This window comes from Rattus norvegicus, chromosome X, assembly GCF_036323735.1.
Source record: "Rattus norvegicus strain BN/NHsdMcwi chromosome X, GRCr8, whole genome shotgun sequence".
In the NCBI taxonomy this organism is placed as follows: Eukaryota; Metazoa; Chordata; class Mammalia; order Rodentia; family Muridae; genus Rattus; species Rattus norvegicus.
Window position 1 is genome coordinate 75,158,576 of NC_086039.1, and position 14,716 is coordinate 75,173,291.

The 14,716-nt window shown below is 41.0% G+C and overlaps 1 protein-coding gene across 5 annotated transcripts in view; it reads left to right on the forward strand.

The window, feature by feature from the left end:
• Positions 1-1,059: 1,059 nt before the first annotated feature.
• The window catches only part of Atp7a (ATPase copper transporting alpha), a 107,460-nt gene continuing 93,803 nt past the window's right edge, over positions 1,060-14,716 (forward strand). For 2 of the 5 annotated variants that reach the window (XM_039099486.2, XM_063279806.1), the window contains exon 1: positions 1,060-1,290. The gene's annotated coding sequence lies outside the window, so the exon portion shown is untranslated. The remainder of the gene's footprint in view (positions 1,291-14,716) is intronic. The other 3 variants (XM_006256995.5, XM_006256997.5, XM_039099487.2) reach the window with 3 other exon arrangements.

The window sequence follows — 14,716 nt, forward strand, 5'->3', positions numbered from 1 at the left end:
AAAAAGAAGAGCCTACAAAGTAACAAAAACCATTATCACTGGGAACTGAACTTGGGTCCTTTACAAGAACAGCATTTGCTCTTAACCATTGAGCCTTCACTCCAGCCCATTTTTGTTTAAACATTTTATTTATTTTACATTATTTATTTGCGGGTGTGCTGTATGTACTACAGCTCAGGCATAAAGACCAGAGGACAATTTGTGGGAGTTCTCTCCCTCTACCAGGGATGGAGTTCAGGTCAGCAGATCTGGTGGTAAGCATTTTCCTGCAGGGGAGTAAACTCTAGAAATTGCCAACCTCGTTGAATGATGTTATGTTTTATTTGTGAAAATCGTGTGTGTGTGTGTGTACCACATCAGAGCACAGTTTACAGCAGCAGTCTACCATTTGGGTACTTTTTTTTGTGTGTATGGGTGTTTTGCTTGCATGTACATCTGTGAACCACGAGTAGGTAGTGCCTTGGAAGGCCAGAAGAGGGCATTGGTTCCCTGCACCTGAAGCAACAGCTGTTGAGAGCTGCCTTGCATTCTCTGGAACAGAAGTCATTAATGCTCTTAAACATTGAGCTATCTCTCCAGCCTGGTGAATTTTTTTCTTTGAGACATACTCTTACTCTGTACCCCAGTATGGCTAGGAACTCACTCTGTAGCCTAGGCTGGTTTCAATTCGCCATCTTCTTGCCTCTTCCTTTCAAATGCTGGAGTTACAGGCACAGGCCACCGCAACAAACCACGATGTCATTTATATCAGAGGGATGAGGGGAAGTTCTTGGTTCTGATTTTTCCCGTCTGGAGTTAGTTTAGTTAGGTAAACACGGTTTGCCAGGTCTACGATATTTTATGCTGACAAGGACAAACTATGGATGGTTTATGGCAAGCCCTCACTATTCAAGTACTTTCCCCCCCCCCCTTTTTTTTTGAGTTTGCCAAGGGTACTGCGGTTGGGAGCCTAGGGGACTGCTAGGGCCTAACCCACCTTGGCCGAGGATGCATGCGTGCACCAGGGGGCGCACGGAGCTTTGGGCGCGCGCTCCCTTTCACGTGACGTGGACCATTTCCCTAGTCGGCCCAGCTTCCGGGCCCTGGCATCACCCGGAAGTGGGGGGCCTCAGAGGCGGGCGGGGCGAACGCTGTGGGCTGGGGAGGTTGGGGCTGGGAAAGCCGTCGAGGGAGGAGCTGCCTCCGCCTGCGCCTAGACTCTTCTCTGTGTGCGATCGCGGAGGCTGCGTGCTGGTTGATCGCTGCCGCCCTACGGAGCTCCGAGCTCGAACCCCAGCCCTGGAATCCTAGGTGAGTCCCACAGCGGCTTCCGATCCGCAACTTCACTCAGGGGGCTCTTTTGTCAGTTGATCTGCATCCTCTAGGATAGTGAGAAGGTCACCACTTTAAGCTGGGGCAGTCTCCAAACTCCTTCACAACTCACATACCACACTTAGGCTTTACCCTCCCAACCAGGGTAGAGAAAGGAGGCTGGGTCTTGACCCGTGTCACTTTTTTGTACTCTCCTGGAAAGAATATCTTGATCATCTGTGGCCTGTGCTAATTGTGGACACGAGAAGGTCTGAACCGCGCACTGGACTTCTTGTGGACTGGGATCTTTGCTTAATGACATCTTTTTCTACTTTAGAAAATGAGGTCCCGAAGATCACCATCGCTGACTAAATATTTTTCTAAAACGGATATTTGGCTTCTTGTCACGATCTGGGAGCATAAACTAAACAGAGACTCGGCACCCCTTTTTGTTCTTTGTGCTCCATTTCCAGTAAAGTTAGAGCCATCCCTGTCCCACCCTGTGCCGCTTTTCTGAGGCTCTTTCTCTGTCTCTTTCTCCCTCTTCCTCCCTCTTTTCAGTGCTGGGCATTGAATTCACTGCCTCTCACATGCTGGATTGTATCTTACTTTTGACTCTTTTTGTTGTAGATGCTGAGCTTATTTTAATCAGGGACAGCACTCATGCTTTTATAAGTCAATATTTTTCAAGGATCTGAACTTTGTTTTAATTATAGCCTCATTATTTAGTAATACAGCTTTGTATTGAGACACTGTGTGCAGAACATTGAATTAGGTGTGATATTGAAGTGTGAGAGATGGGGTGATGTCAAATTAAGACAGTTCCTGGACTCCAGAGAGTTTGCACTCAACTGAATCGAATTTGGCCATGAAGACTGTGGTTCTGGCAACCTCACTAACTGAATAAACAACTTAGATTGTTTCTACCATCCTTCTTAAAGAAAGATTATTTTGAACAGAGATTTTTTTTCAGACTTTCTTGTATCTATGGTAATGAAGCTTTTGTTGTTCTTAGCCTTGAGTATCGCTTAACAAAGTAGGAAAGGAGCACACAGTCACCTAGTCACTTAAAATCTAAGTAACATATTACAACCAGGAAGGTGTATGGAAAAAAACCGCACTGGAGCTGGGTCTGGAAAAATGAACAGGACTTAGCTCTGTAGGAGTAGAGGAATGGAGGAATAGTCCAGGCACAGAAATACTGGTAAGGTCATACTGGACACACACACCTTTCTTTATTTCGAACAATCATACCTTTCAAGATTTCAAGGGGGAAAAAAGAATAAGGTCTGAGGAGTTAGTTTGGTGGTAGAGTGTTGCCTTTCCATGGGAGAGGCCTTGGGTTCTATAGCTGGCACCTTGAAAAAAATCAATAATCATAATAAACAATCAACATAAAGAAGTCATGAAGGATAGTCATATAGACATAACTTAACCCACCAAAAGTCTACATGTAAAGAGAATGGTAGTGATAAACACAGTTAATGTATGCAGTTTGATAGTAATTTAAACTGAAATGTAAAAGCCAGTAAAGTCAGTAGGCATCATTCGTGTGTGGGAACATGTCTGGCCTTCCCCTTGTTTCGTTTCTCTGTTAAATCTCAATCAGTTTTTAATTCTTTTTTTCTTTCTTTCTATTTTTCGGAGCTGAGGACCGAACCCAGGGCCTTGTGCTTTCTAGGCAAGCGCTCTACCACTGAGCTAAATCCCCAACCCCAGTTTTTAATTCTTATTGAGTATTGTGTCTTAATTTAAAAAAAATGGCAACTGGGTGTGGCAGTGTTCACCTTTGAACTCAGCAGTGGGGAGGCAGAAGCTGGCAGATTTCTGTGTTCAAGGCCAGCTTGGGGTACAGATCGAGTTCCAGGACAGCTAGGGCTACACAGAGAAACCCTGTCTTGAAAAACCAAAAAAAAAAAAAAAAAAGTTGGCAATGAATAACAATTTTTAAAGCCAAAAGTTGTTCCAGTTTCCCCTCAAGGAATCCTTGCATTTCTCCTCCAAATTGATTTCTCTTAGTAATGTAATAGAAACTCTTCTAGCTAGTCTTAGATCTTGATTTGGGGTCCCTAGCCAGGTTAAACAGTTTTTTTCTGAAAGATAGGCTGACATCTTTGTTTCTTAATGCAGAAAAGAACGTACCAGGAGGTGATGGCACATGCTTTTAACCCTAGCACTCAGTAGACAGGGGCAGATTCAAGGCCAGCCTGATCTACAAAGTGAGTTCCACGACGGCTAGGACTACACAGTGAAACTCTGTCTCGAGAAACCAAAGCAGAACAACAAAAACAAAAAAGAACTGATTTTTATCTCTATACTATATTCAGATTTGTTTGTCAAAATATTAATTGTAAATTTTAACATTACAGAGAATGAAAATATATTCCTTTTCCAATTAAGGAAGAAAATTGTCAGAGATATTTGTCTGAGCTGATACAGTTCTTAATATATTTATGAAAATAATATTTTAGAGTTTTCTCCTAAAATCCCCATTACTCATCTTTGTTAAAGGGATAGTCCAAGTTTTCCAAGTATTTTCGGTCTTAAAATTTTTTAAATTTATTTACTTATTATCTATAAGTACACTGCAGCTGTCTTCAGACATACCAGAAGAAGGCATCAGATCTTATTACAGATGGTTGTGAGCCACCATGTGGTTGCTGGGAATTGAACTCAGGACCTCTGGAAGAGCAGTCTGTGCTCTTAACCGCTGAGCCATCTCTCCAGTGCCCCCCCCCCCCACCAGATTTTTTTTTTTGAGACCAGTTTCTCACTACATAGCCTTGGCTGTCCTGGAACTCACTGTGGAGAGACCAGACCAGGTTGGTCTTGTACTCATTGAGATCTGCCTGCCTTTGCCTACTGAGTTCTGAGATTAAAGGCATATACCATCATGCTTGGAATAAATAAATAAATAAATATTTATTTATTTATTTATTTATTTCTGTGTGTCCTTTGAAACTAGGAGATCATTTTTGAGGCTCTGGAACTTCGGAGCTGAGGTTACCCAAGGTTGTGAACTTATTTGCCATAGGTTCTTAGAACTGAACTTAGTTCAGGAAGTACAATCCATGTCTCTAGTACCCCTCCCCCCACAAGGGTTTTTTTTTTTTTTTTGTCTTTTTGAGATAGGATTTCTGTATGAAGCCTTTGCCTGTCTGGATCTCGTTATGTAGATCAGGCTAGCTTTGAATTTAACAATGATCTTTGACTGTACCTCTCTGACTAGGACTTTATTTAAAAGAATTTTCTGCTTCAATTAACATCCTGCCAGAAACATGTTATTTTTTTTTTACATTTTTATTCACTTTTGTACATGTTTATGTATTGTGTGGGTGCCTGTATGCAACAGCTCTTATGTGGTTATCAGAAGACATTAGGCTTGGTGGCAGGTACCCTTACCAGCAGGGCCCTCTTGCAAGCGTGTTATGTTTTTCTTCTCTTTTAGACAGTGTTTCATGTAGCCCTAGCTATCCTTGGACTCCTGTTTCTCTTGTTTCTACCTTACAAGTGATGGGATAATAGATGTCAGGGTTTTGTTATTAAATAGAGATATTTCCTAGGATTCAGTAAAAATTAGAATGAGGCAGATAGCTGGTAAATCATGACAAGTGTTTCAGTTCAAACTCGAATTCTGACAACTCTGATTTTTTTACTTCTTATTCTCAGTCTGTAGGTTGACTTAATGTGATACAACTAATTTCAGGCTGTGGTGGTATATGCTTAATTCACAGCACTTGAGAGGCCAAGACAGGAACATTAAGCGTTTGAGGCCAGCCTGGGCTATTTAGCAAGACCAAGACATAAAAAACAAAACAGAAAACTTGCAAGGTATTAATTTATTGAAGGAATATGGCAAGAAAAGAAGCAATATTTATTTTGAATGTGTGTTATTACAGAGTGGGTGCTTGGTTTCTGCTTTTATGTTGTTTGTCCTGTGTTGTCAGCAAATTGACTTCCTCATTTTGTGAGTTCAAGTATGTGAGAGATCACACTGGTTTTCGCAAATACTTCTTTTCCTGATAGAAATGAGGGATAAAATATCCCATTTCTTAACTGATTAGGTGGGCATCATTATATGTTGTCGGATTGTTTGGAATTGTACAGATATGTCTAGAAGATTGGGAAAAAATTACAAATTTTTATGTAACTTGTGCAGAAGTGAATTTTTTTCCAGTATATAATCAAAAGTGCCTTTAAATGGATTATTTCACATGGCAGGAAGTCTCTTTTAGCCTGGCTATTTACACCTGCTGATTTTGTTCATTACAAAAATGTGTGTTTTCTGTGTGCTGCTGTGATTGCTGCTGTTCCTGCATGTGTCATTGATGTCACAACTAAAGCAGACGAAAAAGGAAAAAATTGAATCACTTCCCATTTTCGCTTCTGATGGACAGTTTGCAGAGTTCTAGGTGCCTCTTGACATTAGGAAGAATAGAAACTAGTTTCTGTTCTCCCCCTCCCTCCCCCCACCTCTGTGTGTGTGTGAGTGTGTGTGTGTGTGTGTGTGTGTGTGTGTGTGTGTGTGTGTGTGTTGGGAGGGGGACTGCTTCTTTCTCATTTTTTTGGTAGTGAATATTGAATCAAGTCTTCAGGTCCAAGTGCATCTCCACTGAGCTATCCAGCCACACACTCTCTCCTTTTTGTTTCTTTTTAAAAAGAAGATTCTAAATTTCATTTACCTGTGTGTGTGTGTGTGCGTGCGTGTGTGCGTGTGTGTTGTGCTGGGAATTGTATATCCTACACAAAAGCTCTGCTGCTGAGCTATGTCACCAGCCTCCATGGTTTTTTTTTTTTCCTTGTTGTTTTGGTTTGGCTTTGAGACAATCTTCTATGCAATTGTGTGTGTGTGTGTGTGTGTGTGTGTGTGTGTGTGTGTGTGTGTGTGTGTGTGTATCTCCCCTAGGCTGACTTTGAACTTATAATCCTATTGCCTCAACCTCCCAAGTACTGAAATTAAAGATCAGAACCATCATGCCCAGCTTCATTCTGCTCTCTTGGGCTTTCATCTGATCTGTGCTACATGCTACTCAGGAGAAAAAAAGAATTGAAAGCACTTCAGTTATGACCTGAAAAGCCACCAGAAACGATCAGAACAGAGAAAAAGAGAACTGAAAAGTTGAGAAGCCTCTCTAAAGAAAATTCTCAAAACTCGGTAGGACAGATTTGTAGTCACCAGTGTGATAACGTTTCTTAAAAGTGGCTCCTAAGGGGTTTGGCTGGAGCTCAGTCGTAGAGCATGTGTTTACCATGTGAGTTTCCCTGCTTTCAATCCTTGACACATGGAGGAGTTGATCCTACAACTAACCAAGTGTTACAAAGAGCTCGGTTGTTGGAGTTCCAAGTGTGTGTGATCTCCTTTGTGGTGGAATGAAGGAAGGTATCTGACATTTGCTTTGAGACAGGATCTCCCTAACTGGTCCAGATGGTCCTGTAACTCACTTTGTAACCCTGGCTGACCTCAAACTTCAGATCCTCCTGCACTTGCCTCCTGGTTGCTGGAATTGTGGGTATGGACCATGATCACTATGCCTGGCATGTCTAATTTTTCTGTTGATAAAATCATTTGCTCTGAAGATGATGAAAATGTTGATTGTTTCTCCTCTTTTTTGTGATGCTAAATATATAACCTATTTTATGTTAGACAAATTCCTCTGAACTCCAACTCTAGCAGAATTCTTCTTTATCAATAATAGTATTCTATATTAATGTTAATAAGTAAATGATATCAAGTTTAGGGTATAGTTGTTAAATATATTATTAAAATAGTAATTAGTATCATTTGAATATAGTTCATTAATCAGAAATGTTTTGATATTTCATTTTTGAATTATTTCATTTTTATTTTTAATTATGTGTGTGCACATATGTATTCCATGTGTGTTTGAATAATTATGAAGTCTAGAGGGCCTTAGATTCCTTGGAGCTGAAGTTACAGAGACTTGTGAACTCCCTGATATGGATATTGGGAACCAAACTTTGGTCCTCTGGAAGAGTTACAAGTGCTTGTAACTGCTGAGCTATCTCTTTATACCTCTCTTCTAAAAATATTTTATTTATTTTTACTTATATGCATATGTCTCTGTGTGTATGTACACATGTATGGAGGTTTCTGAAGAGGCCAGAAGAAGGCGCGGATCTCATGGAGCTGGATTTCTGGATGGTTGTAAGCCTCTGGATCTGGTTGCTGGGAACTGAGATCTGGCCTTCTGTAAGAGCAGTATGAGTTCTTAAGTTACAAAGCTATTTCTGTAGCTTTTTTGTTTTTGTTTTTGTTCTTCCTTTGAGAAAGGGTTTTACTTCAGGCCTAGGTTGTCTGGAACTTATTATGTAGCTTGCTTCAGCTCCCGAGTGTTGAGATTGCAGGTGTGAGTTATCGTACCTGAATTATGTTTGTTTTGAAACTGGGTCTTGTGCAGTCTAGGCTGGCTTGGAGCTTGGTATGCAGCCAAGGATGTTCCTGACCCTTCTGCCTTTACCTCCCCAATACTGGGGTAGCAGGCCTGCACTGTCACTACTAGCTTCCCATTTCACTATTAATTCTCCTATTAAGTTTTAGTTCCAATTTATAACCATAATATCTTGATAGTGGCTTTTAATCACAATTATAAATACATTTTAATGTATTAATTCTATATAGTCAAATATTGTCCATCTAGAGGACATATATTTCTTGTTGAGTCTATTAATTTAGGTCCTGAAAACCATGTAGTCTTCAGATATTTCTTTCCTTTTGCTTTTTTTTTTTTTGATAACGAGTTTCACTTTATCGTCTGTGGCAGCTTAGAACTCACTGTATGCTCAGGATGGCCTTGAATTCAGTGGCATCCTCCTGCTTTTGTGCTGCCATTATTCTCAGATGTAGCTTTTTATATAGTTGTAAATCCTTAAATCCACTCAGGGATGATTGCCAATAGGAGATTTATTCTCTCTATTGTATAATTTGACCTTTTGTACAAAAGTATGATTAGAATTGTGGCAGAATTGGTTCACAGTGTTTATTAAAAATACCACCCACAATTTCCCATTTCTTAACTTTTGAAAGTGTGCTAGGTCATAGGATCGAGGGTCTTGTTTATGTATTTTTTTCTTTTTCTTTCTCTCTTTTTTCTTTTTTTCGGAGCTGGGGACCGAACCCAGGGCCTTGCGCTTGCTAGGCAAGCGCTCTACCACTGAGCTAAATCCCCAACCTGTTTATGTATTTTTTTTTTGGTTCTTTTTTTTGGAGCTGGGGACCGAACCCAGGGCCTTGCGCTTCCTAGGCAAGCGCTCTACCACTGAGCTAAATCCCCAACCCCTGTTTATGTATTTTTAAGACCAAGTCTTAGTGTGTAGGTCAGATAAACCTTGTACTTGGAATACTTTAACCTCCCCAGTGCTGTAACTGTGCATGTAAGTGATGTAACCACCACAGTTTGCTTTGAAAAGTAAATCCCATATGCTGCCTGTTGTTTGTACTTTGGTAGGGGTACATTTTTGTTAGGTTCTGAGGATGAAGCTTGGGCTTTGTACATGCCAGACAAGCTCTGTACCCCTGGACTAAATTCCCAACTCAACACTAGATAATATGTCACAGGGGCAGGTTTTTTTTTTCTTTTCTTTTCTTTTTTTCGGAGCTAAGGACCGAACCCAGGGCCTTGTGCTTGCTAGGCAAGCACTCTACCACTGAGCTAAATCCCCAGCCCCAACAGGGGCAGGTTTTAATCCCAGACATAGCAGGTGGGTAAATTGGGCTTTAAAAGCACACAATATTGGCTTCAAAGCCATGCTCTTACTTAATATAAAGAGACTGTAATTTTGTTGTTATTATTATTTTGAGACAGTAGTTTTACTGTGTTGCCTTAGGCTGGTCCCAAACTTCTCAGTTTAAGCAGTCTTCCCCCTTCAGCCTCCCTGGTACCCATCGTTATAGGAGGCAGAACCTTACTATATAGCCTAGGCTGTATGACTTTAAAATATATAGGTAAGCCATGAGTGCTTATGTATTCCTATAATACTAGCAAGAGTTCAGGCTTGAGCTGGAGAGATGGCTCAGTGGTTAAGAGCACTGACTGCTCTTCCTAGAGGTCCTGAGTTCAATTCCCAGCAACCACATGGTGGCTCACAACCATCTGTAATGGGATCTGATGTCCTCTTCTGCTGTGACTGAAGACAGCTACAGTGTATTCACATACATAAGATAAATAAATCTTAAAAAAAAAAGTTCAGGCCCATGTTGTAGCAAATTGGAGACTATCCTATATATTAGTCTGTCTCAAAAAAAAAGGAAAAAATTCATGTAGACAAGGAACTGATGTGGTAGCTCACCTGTAATCCTATCACTTAGAGAGATCAGGCAGGAAGATTCCCTTGAGTTTGAGGCAAACTTGGACTAAGTACTGAGTTTCAGGGCCCCCAAAACTACAGAGAAAGACTCTGTAGGAAAAGTTGGGATAGCTCATTTCCTTGCTACTTTCAAACTGATTTCAAAAGTAATGACATGTAGTTTCCCTTTTCTTTTTTTTTTCGGAGCTGGGGACCGAACTCAGGGCCTTGCGCTTGTTAGGCCAGCGCTCTACCACTGAGCTAAATCCCCAACCCCTCCCTTTTCTTTATTTGTCAGAATCTTACAGTGTAGACAAGGCTGGCCTTAAACTCACAGAGAACCTCTTGCCTTGTTGGTATTAAAGGCATGTCCAGCACTACCAACTGTTTTTCTGTCTTTACAGTAAACCTTGCTACACTTCACTATTTATATTAAGGGATAGAACTGAACTAATCTGAAAGGAAGTACAGTAGAAGGTAATAAGAAAGTAGAGACTGGAACATTCCCAGATACATACATTGAGGTCCTACTACTTTAAGGACCTCAATGTCAGTGTTCAGTCACAATGTTGTATTGTTTGGGACATAGGGTTAAAAGTGGGGATTCTGGTCCCAAACTGTCTAGGTTGGAATCCTAGTTCCTCTGATTATTCTTGGTATAGGTAATAATTTAAGGTATATACTCACTCTCCCATGCATTTGTAAAGTGGGGACAATAACAGTAGCCACCTACTGCCGTTCGCAATGAGTTAATATATGTAATGCTTTAAGAACAGTGCTTAGTACCAGGTGGTGGTAGCCCATGGTTTTTTCCACTACCTGGCAGTTTGTTTTAAAGATTTATTTATTTTATGTATATGTTGTCTTCAGACACACCAGAAGGCGGCATTGGATCCCATTATAGAGGATTGTAAGTCACCTTGTGGTTGCTAGGAATTGAACTCAGAACCTCTGGAAGAGCAGGCAGTGTTCTTAACCACTGAGCCATACTCTCAGAACTTGGGATGCAGAAGCAGGCAGATCTCTGAGTTCAGGACCAGCTTGATCTACAGAGTTCCAGGACAACCAGAAACTCTGTCTTGAAAAAACAAAACGAAACAAAATCCAAGAAACAAAACAAAAAAGAAAAGTGCTTAAGAAGTAGTGAGCTTACAATACATTTTAGTTACAATTACTATTCTAATATGTTATTTATTGTAAAAGTAATTTTAGCAACCTATGTAGTAAAATTCTAAATTGTAGCTCTTCTCTGCTATCAATTTACTAGATTATAGAATTATATTCTAATCAATACTGCAAGCAGTATCTGAGTTCTACATAATGCCTCAGAAAAATGAAGACAGATTGGGAGGAGCCAACAGTACACCTACTATGAACATGGCATCTTGAAACTCATGCTAACTAGCAGATGAAATCATCACGATGTAGTCATTCTGCTTCTCTACCAAGAAAGCCTGTAACAATATGCTTGTGTAATCAGCAAGCCGCAAACGCTGGGGCTTCAAGATTTTCCAGGTGATTTCCCTAATTGCTAAATGCAGCATCTCAATTCTGCTTAATGAGTTTTGAAATAGAAAATGTCAACAAGAGAAGAGGCCTAGACATCTCTAACCTAGAGTGCAAAAATAACTCTCTTCTCACAAAGTTGGCTGTGGATGGGATTCTCATGCAGTATTCTGTATTGTAGGAAATATTTATGGTGTGCTTCCTGCGTCTCCAATTTTACTTATATCCTGTAAGATAAGCAGAGATTTACAAAGGTGTCTGGCACCAGTGGAGCCTAACCAGGGAACTATGTTAAATGCGGAGAAATTATGTATTAGGCTGTGATACTGTTTCTAAGGTATTTGGTAATTACAAAAGAAAGTGAGTAGGAGTGTTTGGCATACCTGTTCATCATGGAGTGGGACTTCGGTTCCTTTACTTATTGAACAATGATTTACCAAGTAGACACCCTGCTCACCAGAGGTATGCTAGTATGTATACCCGTACACACAATTCTACCTATCTGGACTTTATAGATAGTGGTATGATTTACATATGAGAAAGTATTTTAGATGAAGGGACAAAAAAGAATAAGGGGATCGAATGGTGTGTGGCTTTCAGTGAAGGACTGGCCAGTAGGGATCTTATGTCAACACAAAGCATTGAAGTGAAGGCTTTGGAGATTATTTAAGTTGGGGGTTCAGTGTTTTAGGGAGCATGAGAAGTATGATCTTTGGAGTCACACTGCTTTGCGTTAGCCTTATCTCTGATTTGTTTCACAAGTGTTGAATTTCTTGTAAGTTTTCTCAAGGATACAACTCCATAGACATTTGTGTCAAGTGACTGGGGTCATTAGGCAGGCTAATCAATACGTATACAAAGTGCCAGTGGGAAGTCTTAGAGATCAGGATAAAAAGAAGGAAATTAGGTGAGGAAAGAGAAAAAGCTAGACCGTGTGACAATTGTTAGGCTGCCAAGTGAATTCAAGGCAAGACAGTATATTTGACTAGTCTTTCCCCATCCCCCTCCTTTTTTGGAGACAGGGTCTCATAAGTTCATGCTGTTTTCAAACTAGCTATGTAGTTGAAGATAATGACCTACCGATCTTCCTGCCTCCGTCACTTGAGTGCGGATAACTGTGTATCACCATGTCTGCCTTATGCATTGCTAGACATTGAATCCAGGGCTTCACATGGGCTAGGCAAGGGCTCTACCAACACACACCACTACTAGCCGTAGCCTTAGTTTCCTTTTCTCTTTCTGAGAGAGGATCTCTTTCTGTAGCTACAGCTGAGTCAAACTCTTTGTATAGCTTAGGGTGGCTTCAAACTTTATGTGCAGCCCAATCTGTCCTAAAACTTGGCTCTACTCTGGCCTCAGCCTCCCAAGTGCTAGGATTACGGAGGTAGGGAGGGGTGTGTGTGTGTGTGTGTGTGTGTGTGTGTGTGTGTGTGTGTGTGTGCACCCAGTTGTTGCTTTTGTTTCTGATTGTGATTCTCTTTCCCAAATATGAAGAGAACCAACTACAGCTACTTGAAACATCCATTTGAGACCTGCTGGTAGTTTTGTAAATTTTTGTGACTCTGGGGATGGGGCCCAGGCACTTTTGTGAGCTAGACCAGCTGTCTGCCGCTAAGATACACCCACAGCCCTGAAAATGCAGATTATGTTCTGCATCTGAAGCATGTGGTCAATTTTAGATTATCTTTCATAATTGAAGCAACTGGCCAGACCAGTTGTGTCTTGGTTTTCTGTTGCTCCTAAACACAATTCGGATAGAGGTTTATGGAGCTAGAACTGTTTGTAACCCCTGTTTGTTTTCCTGTTGCCTCATGAATGCCTGTCATGACCTGCATTTTCTCACCTTTTTTCTTTGTTTTGTGGAGTCAGGAGTTCTCTGTGTAGAGTCCTGGCAGTCCTGGAACTCACTCTGTAGACCAGGCTTGCTTCAAATTCAGATCCACATGCCTCTGCCTCTGGAGTACCCGGCTCATTTTCTCACTTTTTACCTTTGGGGTTGATGTAAGCGTTATATTCTAGAAAGGTTAGATAATACTGTCCTGGTACTTAGTTCTTTTCCTCCTCACCAAACAGGTAGAAATGATCACATAGGATCAACTTTGTCAGTCCAGTCTTTTGTTGTGATCATCTCTATCTTTGTATAGCATTTTCTTTCTTTGATTTAATGCTTTAAGACAGGTCTCCCTATGTAGCTCTGACTTGCTCTCTAGTCCAAGCTGGTCTTGAACTTTTGGTAATTCTCATCCATCTGCCTCCTAAGTGCTGGGTTTATAGACAACTGAGCAGCAACACATGGGAAAAGTGGCTTTGGGCCTGGTTTTGTTTTTGTTTTTGACACAAGGTCTCACTCTATAGGCTAGGCTTGCCTAACACTCACTATGTAGATCAGACTAGCCTAGAACTCAGAACAATACCCCTGTCTCTGCCTCCTGAGTGCTGGGATCATAATTATGAATTATGTTTAATATGAGGAGCTTCTTCATTTATAATTTTCAAAAGCTGAGTAACATAGGTTTATTAAGAAAACATGAAAAAGAACTCTTGAAGAGGGGTTACTGGGGAGAAATACTCAGCTTCTGTAAAATCTTGTAAATATTCGTTTGTGTGTGTATGCTTATGTATGCCATGTCATATGTGTGGAGGTCAGAGAACAACTTAGAATTAGTTCTCTTCTACCGTATGGGACCTTGGGATCAAATTTAAGCCTTTAGGCTTGGTAGAAAGCGCCTTAACTTATCCTCTTGCTATAACCTAGCTTTTAATTTTGGCATCCTGCGATGAGGCACTGCTGGTGTAACTGCAGAGAGAGAGAGAGAGAGAGAGAGAGAGAGAGAGAGAGATGCTTTGCTGCACTATTCTGTCTCCCTGAGAATCTCGTCTAGGATGTATGACAGGAAGGGAGGAGAGGACACTTTTGGAACCAGCTTGGTGCAGCTAGGAGTTGAGGTTTCTAGATGTGCCAGTAGATCCTGATCTGCAAGTTTGAGACGCCCTACTTTTGCACTGTTGTGCTACATGAACCCCCGGGACATGGGATTGTGCAATGGTGGGCACGAAAGCTGCCCAAGCCATCTTCTTTCTTCAGGCGGTTTACCTACTGTGTACAGACAGGCAGTAGGAGTTCTGCCAAGGTCACCATTTGACTCTTTTCCTTTCCCATCTTAAGGTTCCTTCTTAACGCCACAGATAAACCTTAGGTGTTTGTGTGAGACTTTCAAGAAGCAATGCCAATTTTCTTGCTCTATTTAGTCTATATTCGCTAGTAAAAATGACAGTGTCTGCTCTGTGTAGCATGAAGGTTATAAAATGCCAAGTACAGTAATTGTATGTAGGACACTGTAGATTGATCATAGAGTGTGGCGCAAGGCTGAGCTAATATTCACCTTGGTTATGTTGTAGTAGTGGGAGGTGCACTGGCTTCCAGCTGAGCCTGGAGTTTTTCCTCTCTGCTACTAACACACCAACCTTGAGCAAATTAGTTGGCGTTTGCAGACTTTGCTTCCTCCTCTAAGTTATAATTGATAATGCCATCTCTCTCTGTCTACAAAGTTTCAGTTTGTAAATTTTTATTTATCTTTCTCTCATATTACATCCCAACTACAGTTCCCCTTCTCTC